Source organism: Bufo gargarizans, chromosome 5 (genome assembly GCF_014858855.1).
Source record: "Bufo gargarizans isolate SCDJY-AF-19 chromosome 5, ASM1485885v1, whole genome shotgun sequence".
Taxonomy (NCBI): domain Eukaryota; kingdom Metazoa; phylum Chordata; class Amphibia; order Anura; family Bufonidae; genus Bufo; species Bufo gargarizans.
The window spans coordinates 427,362,930-427,377,178 of record NC_058084.1 but is presented as its reverse complement, the minus strand read 5'-3'; the positions used below and the strand labels follow the sequence as shown (position 1 = coordinate 427,377,178).

The following is a 14,249-nucleotide window of genomic DNA, read 5'->3' as shown; positions in this document are numbered from 1 at the left end:
GGGATTTTTTTACTGTTAGAGCAGTGAAACTATGGAAATCACTGCCACAGGAGGTTGTGATGGTTGAGTCATTGCATAAGTTCAAGAGGTGTCTGGATGACTTTTTTTTCTAGAAAAAGATGATTTTACAAGTTATGGATTCTAGATTTCTGGAGATGGGACACAGAGTCAGGGGTTTACTCAGAGTGCCATATTTGGAGTTCGGGAAGAAATTTTCCCCTAGTATGGGACAACTGTTATCCTTCATAGGGTTTTTTGCCACCCTCTTGGTCAACCTGGTAGGATTACAGGTTGGACCAGATGGACCTGTGACTTTAAGCTCATCCACTATATAATACTTTGTTACAAAATGGCAGCCATCATTGTAGGAAGGGAAAGCTTTTGGGGATCCTAAGAAGAGGGTATTCAGTAACTGCATGTAAATCTATCATATTAAAAGAAAACCTCCTTTTAAAATAATACTCTACCGAAACTCTAAAAATTAAAGACACCTGCCCCGTGTCATACTGGCCGGTTCTCTTTACACTGCTTCCTGTCACTCCACTGCCTTTCCACAACTTGATGGATGTGTCACTTCTAATTAGGATGTTAAAACATTTTGATGCCAACTTTGGATCCATGGTTTCCTTAAAATAGGAGGTTGCAGCATGTGAAGACAACTGATATTTGGGAACTTGCATGGCCTTTTTCAGGCCATTCCCCGATTACACAAAACACACCCACTTTGGTTCTTCACTCCAGCCCCTCAGTGCACTTTGGCACCTGGGAATGACAGCTCTTTTGCCTACATACAGGTCAAGAACCTGGAGGGATGCTTTCCAGGAGAAAGCAGCCCTCCATCTGCACCCGGGAGCCTCCTGGGATTTTCCTGGAGAGTTGACATGTATGAGTTAAAAGGCATCCCCTGCCTCCCCAACCATAAATGGTGCAAGGCTGCCTCCCCCCACCCTTCCGCTCCTTCACCCTGCTCATTTTCTTGGCCCAAGTACAAACACAGAAGCAGGGAGTGAGCAGGGCTGAAGCAACTTCATAAGTGCTGCAATCAATGGCGAATGCAGCATCTAAGGAGTTTGAAAGAGTGATGGGACTCATCTTCAACCACTGATACCCTGCAACGCAATAGCAAGGTGCCTATTCTTTACTATGGCAACTGGGGGCCTTACTATGCCCCTCAGGTCTGCTTTAGGCATTTGACTATTTGGCCATGAAAGAATTTATACTGACAGACAAGAATGCTTTGGAACACTATGCATGTCAAGTAATCAATGATCACAGGATGGCACAAAATAAATAATAAAAGTTACGGTACATTAGGTTAAATACAATTTATTAAAATAAAAATACCTCCACCCTCAAACAAATAAAAATCTATTTTTGTCTCAAAAAATAAAAATAAATACATTTTTGAAAAGTAATAAACTAGATATACGGCACTGCTGCAATAATAAGAGCCCATAGAGAAAAAGATCACATATTATGTAAACTACATTGCATTAAAAAAAAAAAATAAAAAAATGAAAAATAGAACATAAAATAACAATGGTGAATTGCAGTTGTTAATGGCTGGAGACTTCTGCAGGCCCAGCTGGGATCTTAGCGGCAGGAAATTTAAGTTGTAGTGTCTCCTGGTTGGATGCTACAGCTGTCATTCTGAGAAGAGGGGGAGGAGCTGTAAAGCAGCTCAATGCAGACTGAACTTCACAGTGAAGCTCCGGCTCAACGGAAGAATCTAGCAGAATAAAAGTTCATATTCAAACCACATCAGATCATAAAAGCTATACAAAAAGGTAAGTTTGCACTGCTCTCCCCATCCCCTAACTGGTGCTGTCAGCAGTTTTGAAATGCTTTAGCACTAAAATCAATATTCTACGCCTCTCCTTATGTCATATTCATTGGGGTCAAGATAGAAATATTCTTTTTTCCATAAATGAAGACTGAAATCTACGCCAGTTAGGTACTGACGTAGATTTCAGTTTAGGTGCACCGACTGCCAGTGTAGGGCAATATAACCTTCTCTACCAATTACATACTTGCAGTGAGGTGACATTTTTTTATAATTCACTGTAAAATCACAATAAAAATACAGTGAGAGACCATTGCAATACAAAGTGCCGTCTGGAACAGCCATCAACCAATAAAACAGAATAAAGCAGATATTTATAATACGAGACCAATGCCTCTAGCCATTCGTAAGCGTTGTTCAATATTCTCTCACAAAAAAAAAAAAATTAGAAACAGCTATAATTACCATTTTCATCATGGACACTAGCCTCGGGCGTGCCCTGCCTCTGGTCATCCTCGGGTGCTTCTGGATAGATGACAGCCGTATCACCTTGCTGGAGGAACTCTTCCACATTAGGATCATGGTTTTGTTCATTTTCTACATCGGAGTCACATTCTTCATCGTGAACTAAAAAGAAATGATTAGGATGTTAGAATATTGAGATTTTTTATTTTTTTGGGTGGAAACGTATCATGAAATTTCGGATGCTTTTAATTTAATACCTGTCAAAATAATCCTTAACTCTTAGAGTTTTTATACTAATCATCCTCATCACAAAGGATTACAATGAAAAAGGTAAAATCTCTATTTCACAGCACAATACAGCAGAAATAATTTAAAATAGGTCATGCACACAGCTCACCTCCACCCCCTCCCTGCAAAGTGACCTCCTTAGCCACCCCACCTCCATCCCTTCCCTGCAAAGTGACCTCCTTAGACAGCTCACCTCCACCCCCTCCCTGCACAGTGTCCTCTGTAGCCAGCTCACCTCCACCCCCTCCCTGCATGGTGTCCTCTGAACAGGTCACAGAGCATGTCCATGTGGCTGCTGTAAATCTCTGAACTGCTGTTAACATAGGACAGCAGCAACTCAGGCAAGATAGTAACCACTGTACAGAAATTAATATAAAAAAATATGTCCTTTCCTAGACTCCTGAGTGACTTGATCTGCCTACATCTAGGAATGTATCTCTACACATTATTAGACTCTGACATTTACTACTTTATCGAAGCATAATTAACAACATTTTTAGTAAATTCATGTGCAGTTAAGCTCCACCACAGGAACGCCCAAACCCCAACTGAAACTGCCAGCTTCTGGGCGGGGTTTGTAACTCCACCCATTTGACCAAGCTCAGGCTGAATTTGCCAGGATTTTCTTAGAAAATTAGGGACACTCCCTGCAAATTCCAGATTGTTGGCATCTATGTGAAAGCTGTGTGGCAACCCATGTGAAGGGAGCTAAAAAAAAAAAAGAGGAGGCAACTCGAGAGCCAGAATACAGACAGGCTGAGTTCTAAATTAAATGGATAATGTTCAATATATTTTTGTCTTCTTGACGGCTGGTATTATATCCTAATATACGTGATATCATCAAATCATTTAAAGATTTGGGTATAGTTGGACTTCTGACAGACATGACAGCTGATAAATCAGTCACACCCTGCAATTTCCAGAAATGGTGGATAAAAACTGGAAAACCTCATTAATCTGGGAGCATCTGACAAGACAGCCATATGTGAGAATACATCAATTCTAGCCCTGCCCCATGTCCTTAGCAGAAGAATGTCAGGGATGAAATAAACCTAGTTGAAAGTCAAAGTCTGATAAACAAGGCCACCTAGCATACCTCTTATTAAAAGACAACTTTATTTTTGTCCCAGTTCTTCAATTCAAATAATTATATAAAAGTTGAATTATACTATAAATTGATGCCGCATGTTCACGTTATGATCTTCAAACCCTTTCACTTATTTCACATTTTGTCATGTTGCGGTCTTGAGCTAAAGTAAAAAAAAAATATTAAATCAAGTTTTCCCCATCATTCTGCACTCAATACTCAAGTGAAAACAGAATGTTCAATCTTTGCTAACTTATTGAAAAAGGAAAGACTAAAATCCTGCACTGACATAAGTATTCAGACAGTTTACACAGGACTTCATGGAAGCACCTTTGGCAGCGATTACAGCCCCCAGTCTTCTTGGGTAAGATGCCACAAGGTTTGCACACCTGGATTTGGGGATTTTCTACCATTCTTCTCTGCAGATCCTTTCAAGCTCTGTTAAGTTCGATGGTGACGATTGGTGGACAGCCATTTTCAGGTTTTTCCAGGAATGTTCGAATGGGTCAAAGTCAGGGCTCTGGCGGGGCCGTGCAAGGACATTCACAAAGCTGGTTCTAAGCCACTCCTGTGTGCTTCGGCTCATTGTCTTTTTGGAAGGTAAATCTGCAGCCCAGAGGACGCTAGATCAAGTTTTCATTATGAATCTCTCTGTATTTTGGCTCCATTCATCTTTCACTCAACTATGACCAGTCTCCCTGTCCTAGCCGCTGAACCGCTTCCCCCTCCCCACACACAATGATGCTGCCACTACCATGCTTCACTGTAAGGATGGTATTGAGCAATGCATGGTTTCCGCCAAACAACGTTTAGAATTGAGGCCAAAAAGTTCAATCTTTGTTTCATCAGATCAAAGAATCTTGTTTCTCAAAGTGCGAGAGTCCTTTATTTATTTTTTTACAAACTTGTGTGTAGTTTACTGAAGAGAGGCTTCTTTTTGGCCACTCTGCCATAAAGTCCAGATTGATAAAATGCTGCAGTTATGGTTGACCTTCTGGAAGATTCTCCCATCTGCACACTCTGCTAGAGTGACCATTGAGTTCTTTGTCACCTCTCTTGCCAAGGCCCTTTGTCCTTGATTAGTCTGTTTGGTGGGACGACCAGATCTAGGAAAAGTCCTGGTTGTTACAAACTTCTTCCATTTGGAGGCCACTGTGCTCTTACACACTTTCAGTGCACCAGAATTTTTTGTTACCATTTGCCCTGATATGCATGGTCACACAGTGGTGTGTGTTTCCAAATCTTGTCTAATCAACTGAATTTACCACAAGTGGACTCCAATCAAGATTAAGAAGCATCTCAAAGATGATCATGAGAAATGGGAGGCTTCCAGAGCTAAATTTTCAAGTGTCATAGCAAGCGTATGAATATTCATGTCTATGCAAAATTTTTGTTTTATCTTTTTAATAAATTTGCAAAAATTCCTAAAATTATTTTCACTTTCTCATTATGGTGTATTGAGTGCAGATTGATTAGGAAAAAAATGTGAGTTTTTTTTTTACTTTTAGCACAAGGCCACACAATAAAATGTGAAAAAAGTGAAAGGGTCTGGAGACTTTCCAGATGCACTGTAGCTGTCAGTCAACTAGAATAAATACACTGATACATCTTCCCTATACAGTTCTATTTCTACTGCTACCCTTCACATATTAGAATATAAAACGGTCTGCCTGCAGCCACCACTAGAGGGAGCTCAGTGGTGTGAATTCCGGACAGGAACAGCAGATTGAGTTCCTCTGAGCCCCAAGCAGCTATGTGGTTGTAAGGCATATAGAGGTTTTTTCTGTTAGATTCCATATGGATTATAGGGACAGCACATTATGACTCAGACACCATAATATGAAGATAAAAGTTAATAAATTATGAAATTACCTGCACTTTCTAGATCATCCAACTCAGCTTCAGGCCCCAGGAGTTCATTGACGTCTGTCGCATCTGTAAAATAGGCACATTAACAATTCAAAAAAGTGCAGCCACATGTGTGTAATATAATATATATGCTCGTATATCCTAATCACAACAGGCATCCAATCACCCAGTCAATGCCCTCTTCACAGAAAACATTTACACATTTGTTAAAATCATATAAATGCAATTACATTTTGCACGTGACCTTTGATGTACTCATTGACAAGAACTAAAAAAACTAACAAAAAAAAAAAAAAAAAAAAAAAAAAACACACCCAAATAGAAATGTCAGATTGCTGCAAAACTTGGCATGTAGTTATGACTCAGGCAGATGTGTAATTGATTACAGACGTGGTCTGATAAAACTGGGTCTTGCCACAAGAGGGGCTAAAAATGCTTCCCTAGCGGTCCTATAAAATAAAAAATTAAATAAAAAACTCGGAGGCTATTTTTGGGTAGTTTACCTCTTGGTAGAGACAGACCTCCAGTAGAGAAAAATTAATTAATCTGCTGATGAGCAAGAGCAGCTCCCAGTTTTGTTCTTCATCACCCAGACAGGTGGCACCTTTATCACACACCACAGTCTCTGCCCAGACTATTTCCAAGAGCTTAGCATAAGGAAATTTGGTGTCACGGCGTCTATTACATGTCATGTCATTGACGTCCACCTTCGTCTTCGCTTGTGGTGAACAAGAAACCTGGACTGCTACGGACTGGAACTGCATTGTCTTTAGTAAGGATTTTGGGTTCCATTTGGGGTCTTACCACTGTCATGTTCGACTATGAAGACCTTGTGGTAAGTGCTTCAATCCCACATTTAATGTAGAGCAGCACCTTGCCCTAACTGCTGGCGTGATGATTTGACGAGCCATCGCATACAACGCTCGGTTACCCCTAGAAGTGATATGACTGACACCAAGAGCTCAGCAACATCCTGCTGCCACATGTGGGCCTCTCATGGCAAGGCTTTCAACTGGGATTCCTAAGCAGGATAATGGTCACCCACACACAGCAAGGGTTTCCCAGGATTGCCTCCATCAGATTGTAAGATTTCCTTGGCTGCCCGGTCACCAATCCAGCATTTATGGGACTCGGTTGGAAACCAGCTTCAGCAACCTACAGCTGTGCAGGTTCTAAAGGTCCAGCTGTGGGCAAATGTTCTGCAGGATACCATATGGAAAATGTATCCTCCATAACCAACCTAAACTCATCTTGTAACTAGGTTTTCCCCTGATAACCTTTTTTGTCAATGAGTGTACATGGGATCAACCAGGCGCCATGGGAATATATCTCAAAGTGCAACTTCACACTATCAATAAATGACCAACTGGTGTGCCACGGTAAGATTGGTTTACTATTCAAGTTTAGGAGACTTAAGCACAGACTACTCAGGAGTACCTCACTGATGAACACCGGCAACCACAGCTCGAATAAGGGTACATCTGCGTCGGAGGCTCTATTTCCGCTAAACAAAGCCTACACCCAAACGGGCCCCATTATAGTCACCTATGTGCTGAATCTGGCACTCCAATTGAGAAGAACAATGGAAATAACTAGCAGTGGCATGAATGTGGCCTAATGTTGACTTGCTGTATACTACATACCCTGTCCCAATACAATAGACGGAACATGGCCCACCACCTACAATGTCCTATCTATAATACTGGTGTCCCTTTAGACACAGTATAGCATCAAGGCCCACATGTAAGTGTTATCTCTCCATATCCTATAACATTGCCCGTGGTCATCTCCATAAAACTCCCAAGTCCCAATGAGAATGTTATAATTTTTCTGATACACCCCACGGCACTTGCACTTAATACCCATGCAAAAATAAAATTATAATAATTAGTATTTGTATCATGAGACCTTTATCATTGTCCTAATTCCAGAGGATCTTAATGCTGACCATGTCATGACACCCATCAGAGAGCAGCCCTCAAAGTTCCCATTTTGGATCTTTTAACTAGGAAATGGACCACAATAAAATGATTTCACGAACCCCATATATCGGTTTTTTCCACATGAGAATTCCTCCTAAAGCTAATAGGCAGAAGGCTGTAAAGCCAACTAATAGTAGGTATGTATGCTCAAAATGGGGGTCCAAAACTAGACTTTTTCAACTTTAAATCACAAATACAGCTCACCTCTGATAGAAATAACTATGCATAACCTCTTTGGAACGATGCCAGTGTCTTAAGAGAAGAAGCAAGTGTGTTGGCATCCCCCATGTTCTTAAGGGAGAGGTATACTAGGAATTATCATATAGCAGGCGATAACTGGGTCATTAGAATCCCACCCGAGAAGGTCCATCATAGTGACCTGAAGTTATTTTATAAATTGACCTATGGATATTATTACATGTTGCATATTTGCGATAAATGGTGATGATCAAGTTCATGTTTCGAGGAATCTTTCCAATATCAATCTATATATAAATAATACCGCAGGACACAAGCACATAGATAAAAAATAAAAAAGACTGCATGGAGGACGTACAATCTACAATTAGTAAGGCTATGCTCACATCTATGTTTAGGCATTCCGGTAGTCCGCTCGGGCAGAGGAATAGACTACCAGAATTACCGTATCACGCCCAGCCAGATACAGTCACATTCCCCAGCAGACCACCATTGACTATAACAGGATCTGACTGGTTTCTGGCATAAAAGGTCAGCTTTCTGCCAGACAACTACCGTTGCATGCAGCTGTATTTGCCTGGCAGAAATCAGGCATATGTACCGGAAACCCTCTGGATCCCATTGAAGTGAATGGTGATCCAGCAGTGCCCGGCTATTTCCATTTTTGCGTTTTCATTTTTCACTCTCTGCATTCCCATAGTCCTAACTTTTTAATTTTTCCATTCACATAGCCTTATGAGGGCTTATTTATTGCGGGACAAGTTGTAGTTTCTAATGGCACCATTTACTATTGCATACCATGTAGTAGGAAGCAGGGAAAAAAATTTCCAAATGGGGTACAATTGGGAAAAACTGCAATTTTGAAAAGGTTTAGATTTCATTTTTTTACACTGTACACAATGTGGTAAAATTGACCTGTTATCTTCATTCTCCAGGTCAGTACAGTTACAACAATACCACACTTGTATACATTTTGTGTTTTAATACTCAAAAAAATGAATCCATGTTTAATAAAGTACCTTTTTTCCATCCGTCTTGTTCTTTTTATTGTGAGTCTTGTCATTTCTTAAAATAATCGATTCTAATGATATGCAAATGACGCTGTAAGGAGCCCAGAGGGGCGTTATTCTTTCTCCACGGTGCCCAGGAACGCCCCTCTGAAGTGCCGTGCCTGCCTAAATTTGGAAACTAATAACGCCTCCAAGTTCATTTAAAACGCCTCCCAGAGTCGCAGCTAAGTGCTCAACACACCCCCTCCTCAGCGCTGCGCTCTGCTGCAAACACCCCGATCCTCCTCTCGCCGGCATCCCAAATCCTGCGCAGGCGCAGTGCCGGCGATTGCCTGCGCTATGATAAGACGACTGACTGCACTGTGCGGGATTTCGGATGCGGGCGAGAGGAGGATCGGGGTGTTTGCCGCAGAGCGCGGCGCTGGGGGGGGATGGGGGTGTTGAGCACTTAGCCGCGCCTCTGGGAGGCGATTTAGCTGAACTTTGAGGCGTTATTAGTTTTAAGATTTAGGCGGGCACGGCACTTCAGAGGGGCATTCCTGGGCACCGTGGAGAAAGAATAACGCCCCTCTGGGCTCCTTACAGCGTCATTTGCATATCATAAGAATCGATTTTTTGAAGAAAATGACAAGACTCACAATGAAAAGAACAAGACAGATGGAAAAAGGGTACTTTATTATTAAACATGGATTCATGAAAAAAATAAAATAAATTTGGGTAAATTGCTAGTGACAGATTCCCTTCACTTTTAAGTCACCTTGGGTGACAATAACTGGCAACATTAGATTGCCTATCAGTTCATTGATGTCTATATAGACACAACTGAACACTTCATTTGCACTATACCAATACAATGCTGCCACCTAGTGGCCTGTATTGCTATAGTCATCTAATGGGCACCAAAGCCTGCTTGAGGTTTCGGCCTATTAGCTCAATGTAACAGGTTCCCCGATCTCAGCCGGGGAACGCTGATACCGGAGCGCAAGTGCGCGACTCCCACTTCCGGGCTGCGCAGATGCCATGGTCACATTTGACCACGGCATCTGAAAGGGAAAATGTATGCGATCAGCATTATGGCTGATCGCATACATGTGCCGCGGGTCTCTGCTATTTAAAATAGCAGAAACCCGGTGGGTATGGCGCCCGCTGCACGTGCGAGCGGGTGCCATGTTTGGGGACCGAACTTCCGCCGTACGCCGGCGGAGGTCCTTAAAGGGTTTAGTTATACATGCAAAGCCTATTCAGTTATAATATTAATGCATTATATTGGAAATATTCCAATGGACATGTCCAGACGCACTCAGGCTGATGTCAGCAGTAAGGATATAAGGCAAGCTGGACAGATTTTGATAAAGTGATCTGTTATAGTGCTATCAGTTTTGAAACTTAAGATTGATAAACGCAAATGTGTTAACGATCCAGACAATTTCTGCTACATATGTGGCAAATACACTACTTATGATCAGCGCAAGAATCTGACAAAGCGAGAGCGTCTTGCAGCTTGGGATGCATTTGTGCTCGTAGTGCAGAACAGACGAGCTGCAAAGTACGCTGAATTAGTAGACAACGTGCTTACAGCAAATGAACAACTTGGCTGCCGAATGTCATTGAAAGTCCATTTCTTACATTCCCATCTTGACTTTTTCCCACCCAATTTGGGACACGTAAGTGACGAACATGAAGAGTGGTTCCATAAAGATATTTCTACAATGGAGAACAGGTATCAAGGCCGCTTTTAAAACGGAAAAACTAGACTTTTTGACTGTGCAGACCGGAAGGACGGATCCGGCACTAATACATTCCTATGGAAAAAAAATGCCGGATCTGGCATTCCGGCAAGTCTTTTGCCTGATCAGTCAAAATGACTGAACTGAAGACCTCCTGAATGGATTACTCTCCATTCACAATGCATGGGGATATGCCTGATCAGTTATTTTCCGGTATAGAGCCCCTGTGACGGAACTCTATGCCGGAAAAGAAAAACGCTAGTGTGAAAGTACTCTTATGCATAGCAAAATTTCAACAATTCTGTCTTTGGATTTGTAATCCGCACACTTGGTTTTTGCCCAGTAGCAGAGGAAAAGTTTTTTTTTTTTTTGTTGCGTGGTGTAATTGAGGCAATTATTGAATGACAGCCATTTCTCCCGATCCCCCTTACACCCTCACAGTATGAATGTGTTGTGAAAGGGAGGGGAGAAAGTCGCCGCCAGACACCTCTGGCAGGTGACTTAAAGGGGTTATCCAATACTAAAAACTGCCGTGCCCCTCACAGGGAATATACTTACCTCCCCTCCTGGTCCCCGCACCACTGCTGCTTCTCCCGTGCGTGGACGAAAACATCCAGTTGGGGGGGGGGGGGGGGGGCGAAGCTAATGGCAGGCGTGGAAGCTCCCTAGAATCACAGGTGATTTCCCGTGCTCATCCCCGCTTGCCATTGGCTGCTCCCCCGACACCGAATGTCTTCATCCGTGCACGGAAAGAAGTAGCAGTGGCGGTGCAGGGTAAGTATATCCCCTGTGAGAGGCCCGGCATATGGAGTGGGGCAGTTTTTAGCATTGGATAATCCCACTAGAATAGACATCTGTCACTGGGGTAAATTCAGAAGCTCCCCTCACCCCATAAAAAAATTTTTTAAAAAATTTAATAAAAATAATGTAGTGGGGGAGAGGAGAACCAAACGGACAGAGGTTTACAATGTATAGGACAGCCAGCAAGTGAGGGGACTGACAGAGATATAGAATTTAGTTTAGAGTACCGGACGATCTTGGGACTTTTTTTTTTTACAATTTGTGGTTTTTTGTCTCCAACTGACTCTTCACACACCTGTTTGAACCTGTTAGGAGCGTGGGAGCGGATGGAAGATTACTATTAAAGGCAATAGTTTCACCAGGTGGACACTCGGTACCCTGCCGGTTAGGACTTGTTAACAGAAATTATACATCAGGATGCACACACATATATTGAGTGAGAGTATATTATATATAAAACAGGCACAGTGGAATTTCAACTGAAAGAACATCAGACTGTAGAACTTCTCGTGACAACCATGTCATGGCTGTGGCAACTTGCAGGACGCAGTGTGACCCCATTCATCAACAATACTAGCGATTACTTCGGATGTACACAGTACTACATCGCAATCTTTAGTTGTGCAATGTGTGAAGTCCAAAGCTGCTGTGTAGGGCCAGCCTAAATCTTTACGTGCTTTAACCTCTCCCTACCATCACTTATGGCAGCTGGTATCCTGCTCTCAGTGACTGGATTGGAGATGACCTCAAAGATCAGCACTGACCATGGCATCTGAATGGTTTTACCGAGGGAGGAGGCTCCCTCTCCTACCCAAATCACTACCCCCTCCCGCAATGTGATTGTGGAGTGCCAAGGAGTTGCTATGACAGCTTGAGGCATAAAATAAAACCCCTTGCTTACAAATGTCTTAAGTAAAAATGAAAAATGTACATAAATTAGTATCGCCACATCCATAACAACCCATACAACAAAATGATGATATTTATATCACATATCAAAATAAAGCTCCCAAAATCTGCAATAAAAAAGCAAGTCATATGCATCCCAAAATGACACCGCTTAATCCATATAAGAAAAAAATAAATAAAAAAAAATGTCTTTTGAATAGTGACACTAATAAAACACAAAATTAAAAACATTTTTGTGCAAAAGTAGAAAAACTTAAAAACTATATCAATTTGCCATTTGTCTGTAATCATATCAACTTGCACAATAACGTCATCATGTCACTTCGAGTACGACGTTAAGGCAAAACTCGAAAAACGTCAAAAAGATGATTTTTCATGCCATCACCCCCCAAATTATTTTTTTACAACTCACCCTGAATTTTTTTTTTATAAAACAAGCCCTTAAATGGACACATCAACAGGAAAAAAAAAAAAAAATGGCTTTTGAAGTGTGGAGTTTAAAAATGTACCATGACCTTAAGGGGTTAAACAAGGTCATGTCTAGCTTACATTATTTGTCTGCTACGCCTAGATTAGATGACGGGGAAGCTGAAAGCCACTTGTAAAGGACCCGCCCAGTGTTACTGCAGTTATATACCGTATATGCAGAATACTGCTAGGGCATTACAGAAAATGGCTAAGAATGTATCTTTCAACACCACAGAGACAGGTGAAATGGTTTCAGTCCCCGAGCTGTGAACTCTACCACATGTCTCCAGATTAAAAAGAAAAGGATTTTGATAAAAAAAAATAAAAAATCATCCATCTAGTTGGTTGGGGGCGGTTGGAGCTACATGGCTGGCTATAACAAATGTCCAGCAGAGAGCAGCCTGCCGGATGTCACCAGATCTGGATTCTACAGTTCACCACCCGATTCCTATTAACTATAATGAGGTCTGGTGGTGATCAGGCCACTTCCCGGCATAATCACCAGGTTTCGGCCAGATTAGGCATGTCACAGATGCGAATTTACCCTTATACATTTTCTTCAGTTTATCAGTTTTCATCATCCCATAAGCAAAAAAATACATAAAACAGTAGGACTACACAGACTTTATCACTTGAAGCATCTGCCACGACTTTGATGCAACTATGGGTCACCTTGTGTTCACTCTTTCATGTCATTTGGCGCACTCAGTAGCATAAAAAAAAAAACTCCTACATTCTTATTGTACTTTTCTGCAATATATTCCTATGAAATGTGGAGGTTGTGCAACAAAAATTGCCAAACCAATAGTACAGTAAAAGTACCAAAAACATTTTTTTTTATATAAAACCGGTAAGTTAGTAAGAAATTTGTGCAAAACAGGTTGACATGCCATCAGCCAGAGTTTAATTGAGCAAGTAAAAAGAATACCTTCATCATCCCAGCAAGTTTTCTTCACACTTTCGCTGCCTTCTGCTAATACTGTTTGGTCGGTTGGCAAGTCGTCTTCTGGCACACTGCCCTCGCCATCTGCCGCATCTGTAACACTTTCCTCTTCCACTATGTGTAATTTGTCTTCATCGTCAGAATCTGAATTTGCGTCTAACACGTTGTTGTAATTGGTAACTGTGGCGGAGAAACAATAAAAGATTTATTTTAGCGAATGTCTCTTACAACTGCGATGTGCTAAAGTCATTATAATGAGATCATGGGGCACGCTAGTGAAAGCACCAACAATTAGCAACTCCCCCCCCCCCCCCCCGATAATACTGGGAATTCTAAGCTTCTAGATTAACAAAAACCAACCAGTATGCCCTCATTCGATTTCAACAATATCAAAAACAGACCAAGCAACTTCATCTTTTCAAACCCCTAACTTCTGTACGCATTTTGGGCCTTCATGCCCAATTTTTTTTTTATTTTTCCATATTTTATTCGGCGCATTTCAAGAGGTATAACTATTTTTTCATTGATTTAAGTGTACTGGTTTTTTTTTTGTAGGACAAGTTTTAGTTTTTAATGGCACATACGATAATTACGGATTACCGTATTACCGTAACTCTTTCTGGGGAGGAATGAAAAAAAATAAAAGATAAGCTGCAATTGTCTGAAATTTTAAGACATTCACTTTACAGCATAAATAATATGGTAGCTTTACTTTTGGT

General features: G+C 41.4%; 1 protein-coding gene across 1 annotated transcript in view; it reads right to left on the bottom strand.

Moving 5' to 3' along the window:
- The window catches only part of ZEB1 (zinc finger E-box binding homeobox 1), a 42,325-nt gene extending 28,615 nt beyond the window's left edge, over positions 1–13,710 (bottom strand). Inside the window, exons 1-3 of the mRNA XM_044293672.1 lie at positions 13,516–13,710; positions 5,496–5,558; positions 2,249–2,410 (exon numbers count right to left, since the gene is read on the bottom strand). The gene's annotated coding sequence lies outside the window, so the exon portion shown is untranslated. The remainder of the gene's footprint in view (positions 1–2,248; positions 2,411–5,495; positions 5,559–13,515) is intronic.
- Positions 13,711–14,249: the final 539 nt, after the last annotated feature.